The sequence below is a fragment of the Myodes glareolus genome, chromosome 21 (genome assembly GCF_982192425.1).
Source record: "Myodes glareolus chromosome 21, mMyoGla1.1, whole genome shotgun sequence".
Classification (NCBI taxonomy): Eukaryota; Metazoa; Chordata; class Mammalia; order Rodentia; family Cricetidae; genus Myodes; species Myodes glareolus.
Window position 1 is genome coordinate 40,557,658 of NC_142046.1, and position 18,031 is coordinate 40,575,688.

At 46.4% G+C, this 18,031-nt stretch overlaps 1 protein-coding gene across 1 annotated transcript in view; it reads right to left on the reverse strand.

Moving 5' to 3' along the window:
- Acvr1 (activin A receptor type 1) overlaps window positions 1–18,029 on the reverse strand; it is a 117,834-nt gene extending 99,805 nt beyond the window's left edge. Inside the window, exon 1 of the mRNA XM_048425932.3 lies at window positions 17,618–18,029. The gene's annotated coding sequence lies outside the window, so the exon portion shown is untranslated. The remainder of the gene's footprint in view (window positions 1–17,617) is intronic.
- Between the last annotated feature and the right edge of the window lie 2 nt (window positions 18,030–18,031).

An 18,031-nucleotide genomic window follows, 5' to 3' on the forward strand; every position in this document is an offset into this window, starting at 1 on the left:
CATGTGGCCAGAGTGTCCATGACAGAGTTACTGAATAAGATAGGTATTTCTAGACTGTCAGCTCCTGGAGGAGGCTCGATTCATCTCTGTGTTTGTCCCTGCTCCACTGTGCATGAGAGGCTCTCATAAGGAGGGCAACCTCAACATAAAGGATGGTATTAGAATCCACTCAATCTGATTTATGACGGCGTGACTCATGGACATTTACTCTATCCTATAACCCCTACTTAGAAATGTGAATCTGGGTGCCAGTGGGTAAAGGCACTTGCCAATGATCCTGGTAATCCTGATAGGTTCCATCCCGGGAATCCACATTACAGGTGAAAAGGGACAGTTGACTCCACAGAGTTATCCTCTGACTTCCCCATGCCTGCCACGGCATGTACACACCTACCCATACATCATACACACAGACTAATAAATGCTTCCTTCAATGTGAGGCCAGGCATGGTACACAACTTTAATCCCGCACTTGAGAGGCAGAGGCAGTCTGATTTCTGTCTGTTCAAGGCCAGACTGTCCACAAAGACACCCTGTCTCAAAAAAAGCTACATACACAAATTTAAATTTAAAAAAAGAAAGAAAGGAAAGCCAGGCTTGGTGGCACAGGCCCTTAAGCCTAGCACTCAGAAGGCAGAAGCAGGTGGGTCTCTGTGAGTTTGAGATCAGCTTGGTCTATATAGCAAGCTCCAAAACAGCCAGGACTCCATAGAAGAAGAGAGTCTGCCTCAAAGAAAGGGGGGGGGGGAGAAGGAGGGAAGGAAGGAAGGAAAGAAGAGGGAGGAGGGAGGGAGGGAGGGAGGGAAGGAAGGAAGGAAGAAAGAAAGGAAAGAAGAGGGAAGAGGGAGGAAAGGAAAGAGGATGAGGAAGAAAAGTGAAAAAGATATGAAATTGGGGGGTTAGTAAGATGGCCAGGGCACTAGCACCAAAGTCTGAAGACCTGAGTTCAATCCCTGAAACTCACAGTTGAAGGAGAAACCCAACTCCCCTAAATTATCCTCCAAACTCTATAAATGTGCATTGGAAGCAAGTACACGCACACACACGTATACACACACACACACACACACACACACACACACACACACCACAAATGGTTTTACTGGTTTTATTTTTAATGTGAATTGTGCTCTTTCCCCCAGACTAATAATAGATAGAACACTCCTTCCCCTTCTCAGCTCAGCCTCAGGCATAAGGGCACACATCTATGTTCTATAGAATAACATGTGGCTAAGCTAAGCTGTCACGAAGTTAAAACGTGTTTTGACTCTGGATATTTTCGACTTATGCTGGATTTATTGGGACAACAATTTCTTCATAAATCAAAAAGACATCTGAAGAGGGAATGCTGAAACAGGGTGAGAAAGGCCAGGTACATTTTAAATGTTTACAAAACATGCAAAACAACAGCACTGGACTGACCTCAAGATAATTGCATGGCCCATTTATGACACAGGTTCAAGCTACATGATCCATGTATGATGTCTTTGTCAATCCTGTTGGTGTACCCCTGCGACTCTCACTCAAAGGTAACGGGAAATATCTTATGAATGGGAAGAACCCCTCGACCCACCATTACTACCACTCAAGGTCCCAGGGCAACAGTAAACGAAGAATTTAGAAAAAAAAAACTCAACTATGAACAGAAAACAAAACAAAACATAAGCATACTCTCCATCAATATAATGGAAAAACCACCACACCAAAAATCGTGTTTCCATCCTGGACCCATCCCGAAAATCATCATCAAGTCCTTACTCTATATAAACCTCCCTGAAAAGTAGAATGATCCTGTTGTCAGGCCTGCTTCCTGCAGGAGGGACCTGAGAGGGCCACCAATGTCCTGCTCTATGTAATCTCAGAAGGGAGGGAACAAAGGTTGACTCATCACATACAATCTTACCGCCACCATAAAAAGAACCCTTAAAGACAGTTATAAACGCGTCAGTTCTGACCTTTCAGCTGTGTCCAGGAAATGACAAGAGACGCTTCAGAGAAAGTGGGGGGAAAAACAAACAAAACAAAACGTGAGCTGGCTATAGTGCTAAACAACTTCATGGTGCCCTGGTAGACTCTGCCACCTCCTTTGAGTATCTGACCAGCCCGTCTGTGTTTACTGATGGAATAGTCTCCATGGATAAGAGGTGTCTAATCATCAGACCAGGGCCTATCTCCTAAGGTCCAGCATCACCTCAAGCCCTTTCTTTAGGAAAAACTTCTAGAAAAGTCCTTAGTTCCACTAGCTACTCCTCCTTCTTGACCCATTACAACGTGACTTCATGTTGAATCCATAGAAGCACGTAAGAGGTCGTAAATGACCAACACAAACTAGCACTGTAGGCACCCTCCCTAGGGTGCTAGCCACCCACCAGCTGTACCCACACTGCTCTTTCCCAGACACCCATGCCAGACCCCAGGCCTGCTCTACTCTCTGACCTATCTCCCTGCAGAATGCGGTTCCCCACTCCAAGGCCTCTGCTGCCTGCACTCGGTATAAACGCTCATCTATCGCTGCCCCTGCTCTCCGCTAAATTGTTCATTCTAGACAGTTCCACCGAGTGCCCCGAGGCCAATCAATCCAAGTCACCTTCCAGTATTCACCTTCAGCTAATTACCCCAGACCCTGTCCCCTCCCTGAGCCCACCTTTCCAGTTTGGTTCCACGTCCCAGCAGTTCAGCATTCCAAACAGTCTTAAAACCTCTAAAGCCACACCCTTTGTTAAATAGAGGCCTGTGTTCCTCACTGCCCTTCCAGCCTGCCACGCCTCCTAGAGTGTTCCCACAGTGTAGAGTGTGGAGGACTGCGGGTCCCCTGGCATGCTGCTAAGTGGCATTTCGGCTCTTTTCTTTTTAATGGATAATGTTCTTTTCTATTGCATATTAAAATAAATCCATAAGTGGCACATCAAGACTACATTCCCACACATTTAATTGCTTTGAACAACTTTTATAGATGGTAGGACAACTTGGGGACCTTTGAAACATTCCATAGTATCCCAGACCAATTTAGTCACAAGCTTAGCAACTGGGATGGGACACAGGGATGTAAACAAGACTGGGAACCACTCCATCAGAAAGTGGTTGCGGCTGGTATTTAAGGAAAAAGAAAGAAATAAAGAAAATTCCTACGTATGATAAGCAAATAGAATCCCAGCTTTGGCTCGGGACCTCGATACGACAAGTCCTATGTCCCACGACATCCTCGATTCTCAGGCAAGCCCGGACAGCTGGCCTCCCAACACAGATAAGCAGTGTTGAGAGCCTGAGAAGCAATGCTGGCTTTCCCAGAAAGTACTCGGCAGAAGGCAGTCTGCTAAGCCTGGGGTGTTAACAGCTGCACTGGGTTCCTCTGCGGAATAAATTTGGAAGACCCCAGGGATGTCCCAGTATAAGTGATTAAGTTAATGATTTTCCTCATCACAGACGCTCCGGAACTCTCGGTGTACCTTCTACACTGTCTGAGACAATGTGCTTCTCACACTTATTTGGGGACCTTTTTAGTAGAACTCCCGCGGTGCGGTTTGAGTTCCTGGTTTTTCTTTAATTTTTGTAAAATTTATTACTCCTGTGTGCGCACAGGGATGGGGCGGGGGCGAGGCATACCACAGCACACTCGTGGGAGTCGGGGGGCAACTATGTTGTGTCAGTTTCCCCTCTCCCATAGAGTCTCCACAGGGTCCAGGGATGAAGCTAAGGTTGCGTTTACCTGGTAAACTAGCTTGCCTCCTGATTTAGGTTTCAAGAAACATTTGTGGAGGTTGGAGAGATGGTTCAGTCAGAAAAGTGTGCTACATACAAGCACAAGGACCTGGGTTCGGATCCCAAGAACCCATGTAAAAACAAGGCATAGTAACACAGGCCTTCAAACCCAGCTTCAGGGCCCAAGAACAGAAAGAACCCTGAAGCTCATTGGACAGCTAGGCCTAAGGCGCTTTAGTGAGAGACCCCGTCTCAAGAAATAAAGGTGGAGAGCAATGGAAAAAGTCTACCTGGGACTTACACACACACACACGTGCACACACACAACAATATTTAGAAAATGTGAGTCTGCTATTAGTTCTGCATTATCAACCGTACTTAAAAAAAAAATCAAAATCAATACTCCTCAGCAGGTGGTTGGTCCCTTCCCAGTTCTCTTGCATCTTACCGCTTGCTGTTGGCTCACTGGATCTCAGACTTCTAAAGGCATTCAAATTAGGCAGGCCTTTAATCCCAGCACTTGGGAGGCAAAGCAGAGGCACAGAACTCTGTGAGTTCAAGGCCAGCCTAGTCTAAAAGAGCTAGTTCCAGGACAGGCACCAAAGCTACTAAGAAATCATGTCTGGAAAACCAAACAAACAAACAAATGGACCTGCTGAGAGCAGTGAGTGAGTCCAGCTCAGCAGGATTCCTGGCAGGTCTGTGTTCTAATGACACCATTGCCTGTCTCTGGTCTCATTAGCATTCACTGAGACAAAGGGTTCTGCTGATGGTTACTTTTAAAGGATGCTGATGCTGTCTCCCCCACCCCTCACCGCCCTAGGCTACCTGAGAATTTGCTGTTGAACTTCCACAAGCAGCTGACACCTATAATCCCGGCACTGGATGCAGAGGCAGGAGGATCACTAACTGCACTGAACGTTCCAGGCCTGCTAAGACTGCAGAAAGAGACCCTGTCTCCCCCAAAAAATGTACGATGCACCCGTGAACAGTCATCTGAAGTCATAGTTTTAGGGGACTACATAGGATCCAGTTTTACAAACAAATAAAACTTCATTTCTGCAAGAGAATATCTAAGTTGCTCTGTTTTGGTTTTGCTTTGCTACAGCTACCTAAATAAACTTGTATATGGAAAGAGGTTTAATAAATATAAAACAAAGGGGAAAACCAAGGGCTCAAAAATGTTCTAGAAAAAAGTTTATTCTATTAGCTATCCAAAAATTCCAAGTGGATCAAATGCAAGAGTCAAAGGCAGTGCTTGGCTGTGGGAAACAATTCTAAAGGGAAAATCCAGGACAGAGAACAAACATAAATTTTATATCATGCTATGTGTTTAAAATTTTAGATATATCTAGCTTGGTAAGTGAAAAGATGTCAGTGGCATTATTAAACACAGCGATTGTCCTGGTTGTTAAGCCCTACAGATGTACTTCAGCCTTGGCGCTCTCCCTGGCTTACATAGGCCCTGGGTTCCAGTACCAACACCACCAAGGAAAAAATGCTGACTAAATCCTTCAAAAATAAACCTTATTGTATTTCTTCACCTTACAACATGACCAAAAGCAGTCTCCTCTGATCTGCTCCAAAATCATAAATAAAATTTTGCTGTTTCTTATAGACCGTCCATCACTAGCCTATTAGTATTTTTAAAGCTATTAAAAAATAAAACTTTTCCCTAAGTATAAAAACCCATTGTCTCTATTCATGATCGATAATAGAAAGCTGACTATATGAGTTCCTTGGTCACTAAATGCTTACTTATCACTCGCAATATTTTTTTTTAATTCAGCCATCAGCCACATAAGCTCCGCTGTTGACATACATAGGCAGACTTTAAAACAATCAAAGTAAAGCTGAGGTTTGCAAGGCTTCCAAAGCCCACAGTTATTCACAGACTTAAACTTACATAGGAAAAAAAAAAATCACCAGACTCCACTTACTGGAAAAACCAAAAGAAAAAATAAAGAGACTAGAGAATTATTTAACATTAGGAAGAACCAGCGCTAAATAATTCCTGCCGTCCTTGACAGGCAGGAAAACAGTGAAAATAAAATTACTTTCTTTGACCACATAACTGGCTTTCAGCAAAAGTAGACGGGGCTAGGTCCTTGGCCCCTTCATCCTTACCATGCATTGTATCCCCCAAGCACGCACGGAAGACCGATGCCTGCTGCAACCTCGGTGAGATTTACAAAGCAAAGAGCAATCACTGGTATTTATTCTCAGATGCACAGGAATCAGTAAATCAAGCTGTCCTGACACAGATGTACAGTATGCAGTGATGCTCCCCCCACCATCACGGGAGACGACCCAAGACACCCAGTAGGTACTTTCAATGGAGAGCACTGAAACGTATGTGGACCCCAGGTCTCCCTAGCATGGACGTGCCTAGGCAAAAGCGCAGTTTACAAACCACGTAGAAGAAAAGATTAACAGTAATAATAAAACAAAATAATTAAAATAATATCGCAAAATAAAAGTTATTTTAAACTTACAAACTATTTCTGGAACTTTCCATGAAATATTTTCGGACCACAGTTGAGCACTGACAACTGAGAGCAGGAAGCAAAACCATGGATACTGGGGGGACTATTGCATACATCAACACAGTCATTGCAAGACTGCATGCGTAAACACAGTCAATGCACAGTTCTGCATCTATAAACTCAGTCACTGCAATGCTTCAGTGCACAATGTTGTCTAAAGCAAACCCTGAAAGAATTATCATCACGTAAGTTATAGTACATAATACAAGCTGGTCCAAAGCAGGAAGCTAGGCAAAAGAGGCGGTGCAGGGATGTGCTCACCTAGCACACACGGGGTAAGTGAGGCCCTGGGTCCAGGCCTCGGTACTGCAAGCAAATAAGAAGGAAACTCTGTTCATATTAACAGAGAAGTTTTCCAAGACTAGATAAAAACAAAAACAAAACAAAAACAGGTACAGAACTGAAATTTGTACAAAGAACAGCACACACAGAAACAAAAACATTCACAGTCAGAACAGTGGTGGACATTTGGAGTTCCTGCCACCTTGGGAGGCTAAGGCAAAATGACTGCTTGACTCCAGGAACCCTAAGCCATCCTGGGACCCATGGTAAAAGTCTGTATCTAATAAACAAGCCACCAATAGTATAAGATTGCAAATATAATTAAATAATTAAATGTTACCACTGAGAAAATGGTGAACTTGGTTTTTTTTTTCTTTTTGATGCTGGGGATTAAAGCAGGGGTCTTCCCTAGGCTAAACAAGCACACCTGAATTGAGCTGCAACAATTCCTCTGACCGATGCCTTCCTTTTAATAACAGAAAACAGAATATGGAAGTACAAAACTACTTTTTCCTGGGTTCTCTTTTCCTTCCATTTTTGTAACATGCCCAGTATAAACGACCAAAAACCTAAGTATTAACCAAACCCAAGGAAACACGTGTTCAGGAATGCCTGGAATGTGTACATGTGAGATAAAGATACATGTAAGTTAAAAAAAAAAAGCTAACTTGAATTTTTAAAAGTCAGAGCTGCGTGTCCCCAAAAGGAGCCGCGCGTCTCTGAGAAGAAAAGGAGTGAAGTCCTGGAAGATTCCCATGACCAGCACCCACATCTGGGCAAGAATCGCCCCACCTGCTGACAGAATGCCCAGACCTTTGGGAGATCAAAAGGCAACCAGGTGGAGAAGACCACGCAGCGGAGGTGGACTCAGCTAAGTCAAGAAACTGTAACCTGGATGGAATCCGAAGCAAACGGAGTGGAGGTGGAGGTATGGATTCATCTGAATTTGTCAAGGAACATTCCATTCTTAGCCGGAATAAAACCTCAGCAGAGGAGTCATTACCCTCTGGCAACTTCCCCCATCTTGGGACTCAATAAGCTCTTCTTCTTATGACCTCTGATACAGAGATAAATAAATATTTCTAAATAAAAACTTCAAGCCACCGAATCAGTTTCACGTAAGGAAAGCACGCGTGTAACTTACAGATGTCACTGTCTATCAAAGACAGCGTCCACCTGCCTCTGAGTCTACGAAAAGATGCTTATCAGTTCCCATGTGGAGAAGGGGAGTTGCTGAGTTTATTCCTTCCTTAGGATAAACATTTAAGCCATCTGGGAGGCATGACCCCAAAAGTCAATAAGAAACTCTGAACTGTTTGCCCCGGGGTCCATTGTGTCATGGATGCTCTGGGCCACCTCTCCCTGTTCCCAAAAGGGGCCCGCCCCCACATTCATCCTCTCACCAAGCAGGAACACAGATCCAATCAAAATAAAAGCCAAAGCCCCAAATCCTCACCTCCAGGATTCTAATGCTCTATTCCCCAACTACTCACAGAACCAAAAGAAAACTACTCTACCGTGCCCTTGCTTCCCCCAGCAACCTCATCCCACTCCAAACAAGCTCCTCTGGCCAACTTTATACTTGAAGATCAACACCATTACCCCAGTCATGCAATTTCCACAAGTCAGATACATGTACGCCAACCCCACCCTCCTTCCCATCACAAGTGAGCTTTCCAACAAACTCTGTCGCCAGCCCCACACCAAAAACCTGTTCCACCTAGTATTATTGCTTCTTCCTGGCTTCTGAGAAATGAATCCTCACTACCAAACAAATCCCCTAGAGGCCAACAGCGTGAGGGTCTCAAGCACACACAGTACACAGGGACAGTGTGATCAGTGTGTAGGAGAAACAAGGCAGGTGAGGGAGGTCTTAAAACCCCAGCGCAAGAACAGCAGGTAAGAGGCAACTATTAGCAGATGTCAGCGTCTAGGAGAAAACAGGGTGAGCTGAGACAGAGGCAAACTCAGAGCCCATGACCCTCCACACAACCACAAGTGATCTCACGGCTTCCTCCAGGAACAGGGTCAAAGTGTTACCAGTATTGCGAGTCACAAGAACGAAAGGAAGTTGGGCTATTTTAACAGGGGATGTCCTCATTTTCAATGACAACCTTTTAAGAAAGGCTTAAAATGCAGTACCAACCGTAACGTGACTCTAAGGCACACTAGCCTGGGGACTACTAGCCTTACCTTCAACAGTGGAGGGGGGGTTGGGGGAAGCGGGGGTGGGGAGGGATGGGAGGGGGGACATGGTGACCTGGAGAGCCTGGGTTCAAGCTCATGGCCTCAGGCTTGTCATGCTGTCCTGTCATGCGGGTTTCGGTCACTCTCTCTGCAGAGTGGGTCTAGCGGAAGAAGGTACTTCAAGTGGATAAGAGTATTAAATGAGCTGACACAGTATGGCTTGCTCAGGACTAGATTCTTTTTAGCTTCTTAAGACAGGCTGGCCTCAAACTCCCTCTGTGGTTGAGGATGACTCTCAACTTCTGGTCCTCCTCCACCTCTCAAGCGCTTGAATTACAAGTGTCAACCAGTACATCTGGCTTAGGCAGTGCTAGAGATCAAACCCAGGGCTTTGTGCATGCTAGACAGCACTATCAACTCTCCCATATCCACAGCCCCAGGCCTGCTTTTCCAGTCTCCCAGGAAACCACAAGGTATCTAACATTACCCTTTCTTACTTCTTTCTCTGGTCCCCACCTTGCATACTCCACACAGTCAAGGTACATTACAGGGACTGTACCTTCCTGTTTTCCCAGTCTTGGATGTTCTCCTGAGGAATGTCAAGATGTAAAATCCAATCCAGTGATTGAAAATGTGTCCGGTCGACTCTGTCTTCCACCTGGCTCCCACAGCAAACCTACTATCTCCTCTTCACTAGCACCAGAACCTATCTCCAGAATGCTGCCCATCTCACAGCTACACACAAACCTGTCATGATGATAATGTAAATGACACCTCTTTCCCAGGCTAGCCAAACAGCAGCCACCTCCTCAATGGTTCTGGGCCGATCCCCCCCCCTCCCCCCCCCTCTGCCTTCTGACCGAGGTCAGAAGCACTCTGCCTGCTACAGGAGAGACGTAACTCCCCTCCAAAATTCCTTCCCGTCTAATTGATTTTATTGAGTTTCATGCTCAGCCCAAGTACAGGAAGACATGATGAACATTCAGTAAATGAAGACCAAAGAGGCAAAAGAAGAAGAAGACACAAAAATGCAGCAAATTTTACTAAGTAAGACAATGACAACGGGTGAACTGCTTATCCCAACAGTTAACCTTTCGTTTTTCATTTTTGAGTAATACATGATGGCGTCATCGTCCAAATTTCATTCCCATCTTTTTGGTGTCAGCAGGTAGGTACCCCGGTTTGCCTCTTCAACTGAAAGAAACCATCTTATTTAAATATGATCTCCGTAAACAGAGAGCCGAGGCCTCCTGCACAGTTCAAATGGATCAGCCCCCATCTTTGCTGCTGGTGGGGCTCAGCAAGTCCCACATGAGCCCTTTTCAAATGATTTGAAAAAAAAAAAAAAGGCAAAAATTCTTGCACTAAGAAAAGAAAATGGTGGGAGAAGGAGAGAGGTGGAGGCTTTCTGTGGAATGACTAAAATTCATGCCCAAAAAAAAAAAAACCTGACAAAATACTCATTCAGATTAGCAACTATTCAATAAACAAATTAAGGCTAATTTCCACAATACCTGGAACAGAACACTTTTTTTCTAACTGCTGATTAGGAACCATTAGCAAGTTTTGAAATCAATTTAGTAGATAGAGATCAGAATTTTTAAATAAAAACTGAATAGAAATTAGAAAGCATTACAATATAGTCTTGTGAACACTGTAATTCAGCTTCGTTTCTAATATGCATGTGTATAAGTGTGTGTGTACCAGACCATAATGGAAAATGTCTCTCTGTGAGTCAAGAGTCTTTTGAAAACCCTGACACTGAACATTTATGTTTACCTAATGTTCTATCTCCAGAACGAGCCGCTCCGTTTCTCTCTAGACCATACTGGGAAGATACTTGTTCCAGCCCCTATTGCCCACAATGGCTCAGATACTTCCCATTGAAAAACCACATGAGAAATACCATTGAGTTCACTTGTCCCTCACCATTTTTTCTACCAAAAAAAAAAAGAGTCACTCTGGGCAGCCACCGCCTGTGCTCTTTTTCCCCTACGCACTATTCCTAGGTCTAACTGTCTGGTCTATGTCACTGGAACCAAGAAAAGAGATGCAGTTCAAGTGCTCTGACATTCTTGGTGACATCCAGCATTACCTCAGGACAGTTGCTAACTATATGATATTTCCACTAAGAGAAAGACCCACAGGCAAATAAGATTCAGAACCTGGGTTTCGGCATCATCCAAACCGCCCCTCTGCTCCAAACCACTTCCCCTAGAGACCCTCGATCTCCTTTCGAGACCTCACCCACAAGCTGTACACTCCAAACAGCATGGCCTCTCGCATCTCAGTCTGAGTAGCACCAACCCCCACACCTCCCTTTATTCCATCCGTCTATTTCTTATAAAACGCAAGGTTATGTTTTTAGTGGTTCAATCAATAATTCTTCCATCAGCTAAAGCAGAAGCAAAACCTAGGGCAATCTTGTTTTTCAATGGCAGCTACGCTGCAGTGTAACCGCGAACGGCCAAAACCGGCTTTCACAGGTCACCAACCTGCCCAGGCAACAAGTGTTCAGGTTGAACAGTTCCTTGTGGTTACATCCACTCAAATTCAGCCCCTAAAATGCAGTAAAAGAGGAGTTTACTTTGGACTCTATACATTTTCCAAAAAGCTTATAGGCATTTTTTTCCTTGACCATTTTTTTTCTTTTTGAACCAGGGTTTCTCAGTGTAGCCCTGGCTGTCCTGGAACTCCCTCTGTAGACCAGGCTGGCCTCGAACTCACAGAGATCCGCCTGCCTCTGTCGCAGAGTGCTGGATTTAAAGGCATGTGCCACCACCGCCTGGCGTGTCCACATTCTTTCCCTCTGACATAATCACTGTCTAGTATTCAGTTTTCGCTGCCAGTTCTTTGGGAACACACACTTGTCACAAGAGAAAATCAGAATAAACGGCTCGATTAACCAGTGTTAGAGTCCCACATTAATGCAGGATTCCTTGCGGTGGTGGAAACAAAAAATGAGTTAAAATGTTCTTCCCCAGAAGTGTCTCCCTTACCTATTCACAGAGGAGAAGGAAATGTGCACTGAAAAGAATGCAATAAATATTTACTGAGGGGGTTCAATAGATAAGAGCACTGGCTGCTCTTCCAGAGGACCTGGGTTTAATTCCTAGCACCCACATGGTCGCTCACAACTACCTGTAACTCCAGTTCCAGGGTACCAGACACCCTCCTACAGGCATGAAGGCAAAACACCAAAGCACATAAATTCTATAAAATAAAAAATTAAAGATAAATAAATAAATATTTGCTGAATTTTCTCAGTACAAACTACAGCCAAGGGTAAAAGAGGGGACTCAGTCGTCGGGCACATTATGAGGAGTGAGGCCCTGGGTTTTATCATCATCACAGAGATTAAAAACAGGGCAGGGGTACCAACACACTTTGTATGTCTTCCACTTACTTCCCATCCATGCATAGGGACCAGGTATCAAGATGGATATCTTCTCTGTGTTGTCCCCTTTATTAAATGCAGGGTCCCTTTACACCCATAACATCCAGTCCTCTCAGGATTAAGAAAGCATTCCCTATTGCTAGAAAGATGGCTCAGCAGTTAAGAGCATACAATGCTCTTACACGGGGCCCAAGTCTGGTCTCTAGCATCTACATTAGACAGCCCACAACCACCTGTAACCCGGCTCCGGAAGATCTATTGCCCTCTACTGGACTTCTCAGGCCCCTGCACTCATGTGCACACACACACACACACACACACACACACAATTAAAACTAAAATGAATCTTCTTTAAAATTTATCCAAAGGAAAGGTATTGCTTTTCTGATCTAGTCTTGGGTTAGATGTACAAGATACACAAAGGACAAGAAAGACATAGTCCTTCCCTTGAGAGCAGCCAGTGAGACAAATGAAAAGGTCTGAAGTCAGTGCAAGGCATTGAACCACAGGGAAAGAAGAAAATAAAGAATTCCTAACTCTCAGGTCAATATCTCGAAGAGATGAACCGAGGCCCAAGAGGAGGAGGGGGGCTGATACAATGCTTAGAATATAGCCAGGCTAAGAAAAGCAGGACACAGTCTCCCTTGAGGTGAGATATCTCTGACTTTCCCCAAAGAAAGGGCAAGGTGAGAGAGGGTCAGATCAGTCAAGGTCAGGCCTTATGGTAGGTGGAGATTTGGCCTCAGAGACCCAGCAGGACATCTGTGCAGCAGCTGCTTACTTCGCCCTCTGCCCCCAAACAACCTTCAGCTACTACACGTATCTGCACAGAACTTAGAAAGAGCAGAATCTGAAATGGCTTTCCCAGGCACTGAAAGAAAGGCCAAGCACCCAGGGTAAACAGTGAAGCAACCCTAATGGGCAAAGTGGAATGTTGGTCTGGGACCGAAAACCCCGAAGTCAAACAATGAAGCAGTGGAGACTGGCAAGCAGAGCTCGCAGGATCTGGGAAGATTCTCACAAACGGGCCCAGATTCCCAACCCTGCCTGGGAGCGCACTTGTGGAGAGTGGGGAGGGGGGACGTGTGTGCTTATTTTTATCAAGGAAGCTGAGTTTTCTTCTCCTGTCCTCCCTGCCCCCCAATGGTGATGCAGGGGCTTGGATCACTAGGCTACCACCGCAGCCTCCCTTTTTCTTTTTATCCTAATGGGTCTCTTATCAGTTAGTATTTGGGGAGGGGGGTGCAAACCACCTTCCATCTCACCTAAAAGCCAGGATGCACCAGCCAAACCAATTCCATGAAGCTTTTTCCTACAGAGGTTTTCATTAGACTGTACTTTGCAACAGACAAATCCTAGTGTGGGGTTTCTGATTTTTTTTTTTTTTAATGCGCACCGGTGTTTTGTCATGAATGTTGGGTCCCCTGGAACTGGAGTGGCAGACAGTTGTGAGCTGCCATGTGGGTACTGGGAATGGAACCCAGGTCCTCTGGAAGGAGCGGTCAGTGCTCTCAACATTGAACCATCTCTCCAGGCCCCTGTGAGATTCTTAAACTAGCAGGACTATCAAAAATGGCTTTAAAAAAAAAAGAGGTCAATCTTTCCTTCGGATCTTCTAAGCTAGAACTGGCCACAGGGAAGGAAAAAAAAAAAAACACCGAGTTTTCATTCCAAAAGATCAAAGAAGGCATTCTGTAAAAGGGAAACCTAATTCCAAATCCTCATTTCCAGGAATAAAGCCACAGTGCCCAAAACTTGCTTGGGAAAAATAACACAGGAGACTGTGGATTCCAATTAAAATCTCAGATGGCTTCACTGCCCAGCCTCCCCAACTTAACACTGCTAACACTTTCCCAAGGCACTGCTCCCCTTCAACAGCACTCCGGTCCCGAGCAGTCACTTCGCTTCACCGCTAGACACGCAAGCACGTAAATGCTTTGTGACTCCATTCTGGGCCCCATCCTGGAGACGAGATACACAACCAAGGTGCCGCTGAAAAGGGCCAGCTGCAGCTCAGCCCAGGCCTCTCAGGAGAAACCCCTGCAAAGCCCAAGCTTTGATAGGGTTTCAACTCATGATAGGGAGAATGAGGGCAGAAGGAGCGGAAAACAGAGAAGGGGCAATACCTTAACTTTACTCATCCGCTTTAAATGATTACCCACGGTTTTGTCAACCAGCCAATAGTAGAGGTGTCTCCTTCATGCAAGGAAGCAAGCTAGGGGCTCCAGTCAGCAAAGTGCAGTGAAGTAGGTCCCCCAAGTAATCATTACGCTAATTACTATGTTTAATTTTCTTTATCGTTTCACAGAGAAAAAAATGTAGCATGTACGTAGCTTATGAAGTGTAAAACTAAAATCAGCAGCCATGAACTCGATTCCTAATCAAAAAATCTGAATGTCACCAATAGTGTGACCTCTTTGCCCTTACCCCAGGTCCCTGTAGCACAAGCAAGTGCCTTGCACTTGAGACTTCAGTATAAGTCGATTCTGTCTTCAAGGTTGCCTTGTTTCCTAACCCAAGAACTGGCTGCTTCTTAAAAGATGGTGCTTTTAAATTATTGAGGTTTTTTTTTTTTAAGAAAAATATTAAAGGAGGCTGGAGAGATGTCTTAGAAGCTAGGAGCACTGGCCGCTCTTCCAAAGCACCCAGGTTCGATTCCCAGCATCGACACGGCAGCTAGCAAGGGTTCAGAGGATCCAACACCCTCTTCTGGCCCGCAACAGACACTGCATGAGGTATACAGACATACACGCAGGCAAAACACCCATAAACATAAAATAAAAAATAAATAAATAAATCTAAAACCGAAGACACACGATATGAAATAATTAAAGTTAAGTGACACTGAGCTTCTGCAAAAAAAAAAAAAAAAAAAAAAAGTTTGACAATCACTGGCAACAACAACCTGGGACATGTGTTCTGGAGTCCCAGAAGTTATAGAGTCAAATATGAACTCCACAGCCTAAACCTGCAGAGCCTATGGGAGAAGCGCACGAGGGAAAGCGTGCCAAGTGTTCATACGGAGGTGGGCATGCTGCATGGCTCACACTCAGCACATCCATCACCCTTATCATTAACTCTACATGAACATATCAAAGGGTTTGGCCCCCACTCACACTTTGCTTCTCCATAATCCCTGGTGAGCTGGACACGAGATTCGATCACACGAAAATGGATCGGGATAGAAGAACCCAACATGTCAAGCAAGCCACAGAGGAGCGATCAGGTCCCAGCATTGATTCTTTGCTTACTTTGTGACCTTGGAGAGCAAGATCATTTTTCAAATCCATTTCTGTCCTGTCTCTCCCTCGCCTCTGCTGCCTACTCCATCCAACCTAAAGAAATACCTAGAAGCCAAATCGCAGTCCAACCTTGGGAAGAGCAGAAGCGTGGGTAAGATACCCTCTATTTACCAACTCAGCCACCGTCACCCGTTGCCTGAGTGCAGGAAGAAAATTTAGTAAATTACCAGTCTGGAGGGGAGGGCACTCATTACAATGCTATTAATCAAATTAAGTTCCTCACTCCTGAAACGCATTACATTCCTGAATATGGCATTTTAACTCCACATCCTTAATATTCTCTGTAATTACTTAGCAATTACAAGAAATTTATTCAGATTCAAGTGATCACTTTTAGCCCAACGCGCAAAAGTTGTAAGACTATTATCTCAATCAAGTTTGATCTAAAAACACCACGCTCTGTTTCCAGCAGAACTCAGCGACACCGTGGAAGGGAGAGCACAAAGCCAGCGCATGCCCATGCCGGTCCTTGATCTCTGCCGTCTAGCCAGGGTTTATCTCGCCGTCACTCATCACCTAGGAGGATTCACATATACAATGGCAGCAGAGATGCTAAGGCCCATGACAAAGCGACAACAACCTAAGGCTCACAGCAGCTCGGCCACAGAACACTTCCTTCCATTCATCAGCCCCAGGACAGAAAACAAAAGTAAGCAAATCACAGAACAAGGGACTGGATCTTCTTCGGGTGGTAATCCAGAGCCTATCCAGACTTAAAATAACCTCGTGACCACACTGTCTCCAGGAGTGCCGTGGGTGAGGCCTGGGTTTCATACTTCAGCACTGTGCCAGCCACCGTAGAGCAGCATGGCAAGGCAGTGTCTGAGGTCAGCACAAGTCTAGTGTCTGCCGCCTGCCCAAGCCTGGGCCCCCGGCCAGCAACCCACCTCCAGAGACTAGTGCCAGGACATACTATAGTGTTTCCATTTAAGGCCCGCCACTTGGATCAGCCCATCTCTGAAGTTTCTTAACACCACCTTTCCAGGAAGAATTTTTTGGGGAAAAGGGAGGTGGTGTCTATTTTTTGCCACCGCCTTCCCTTGGGCTGTCAGAGCAGTCTGCCTCTCAGGAACAGGATTCTTTAAACTCACTGGGTTAGGTCTCTATTTGGGGATTTATTTTTTCAAAAATTACATAGCTATGCAAACATAAATACATACACATACAATTACATTAAACATGTGTGGGATCGGAGATACTTCCCATCATCTCACACCACTCACCCAAACCGCAAAGAAGAAAAAGCCAATAAAGGGAACATATCCACCGCATTACAGTCTGCCTCTCTCCAAACACCAAATGAATGACAACTTTTTAACCAACACTTTTCTTCTGCTACAAAATGGATGGGTTTTTTTCTTCTCTTTTCTCTTTCAAGTAGCTTCCTCCATGGCTCCTCTGCCATGCAAGGGGGTGGTTGTTCAGAGAACTCCAGGGGTACAAGGAGGTAGGGAAGGGTGGGAGACGTATCTGGCACAAACTGGACAGAGCCAAGCCAGTCTGTGAACAAGACGGAAATCCATGCACGCAGTGACCCAGAGGCCCACAATTCTCCCCCAGAGCGCCTAAGGTTCTAGCCTCGTTGTTTTGGTTAGTGTTGAAGGAAGGGTTTTAAACTTGGCAAAGTACCGTGCAACATCTGTAACCACATCTGCCTTCTGGGGATCGCAAGATGAATCCCACATTCCTGGCTTTGAAGCTTTTTGAAACTGCAGCTAGGAAGGACAGAGGGAGGGAGGGAGGGAGTTGAACAGAGTTTATTGGCTGTCTCTCCAGCAGAAAATTCCTCTTGGAAGGGATGGATATTTTGAGGGTGGGGGTGACTCTTTAGTCTGCCAAGCTCAGCTTGGAAGGTGAGCCCGGGGCCGGGAGACCAGATCGATTTATAAGTCCGAGGCGCACACCCTGCAGGAGTTCACCCTTCGCACACCCGAGCACACTCGAGCCCTCAGCTCCAAGCCTCTGCCCTCCCCGGATCCCACCAGCAGCCGAGGCCCATAGCAAGACAGTTTCGTTCCGCTGCGGTTTCCCCCTGTCGAGAGGGCACGCAGCTTGCCGGAGAAAGAATGAAAGCGAGGGGGAGGCACCGAGACGCCCACCCTCCACCCCCGATCCCGGCTTCGCCTCCAGCTAGGTTCTCTCCTCCTCCTCCTCCTCCTTCGATCCTCCCCATTCTGGCCGCGCGGCCGGCGACCTGTCCTCACCTCTGGTCCAGCGGCGGCCGGGTGCTGAACCCGGGGAGGCGGAGAGCTCGAGGCGGCGGGGCGCTGCAGGGCGGCGCGGGAGGCGCGGGGCGGGGCGGGGCGCTGCAGCCGGCGAGAAGCCCGGAACTCCGCGGGCCGCGGGCGGGTGGCCCCGGCGGCGGCGGCGGCGGCGGCGGAGCGCGGCGCGGCGCGGCACGGGGCGGGAGGCTGGCAGCCACTTGGCCGGGGCGCACGCAGGCTGGCGGCAGGGATCGGGCTGGAGCCGGGAAGACGACTGGCGCGGGGCGGGAGACGGAGGGCGGGGAGAAAGGCGGAGGAAACTTGCGGCGACGCGGGGCTCGGCCGGGGACGGCGGGAGCCGGCGGCGGCAAAGTTCCCCCAGCGCTTGGGGGCGGCGGCGGCGGCGGCGGCGAC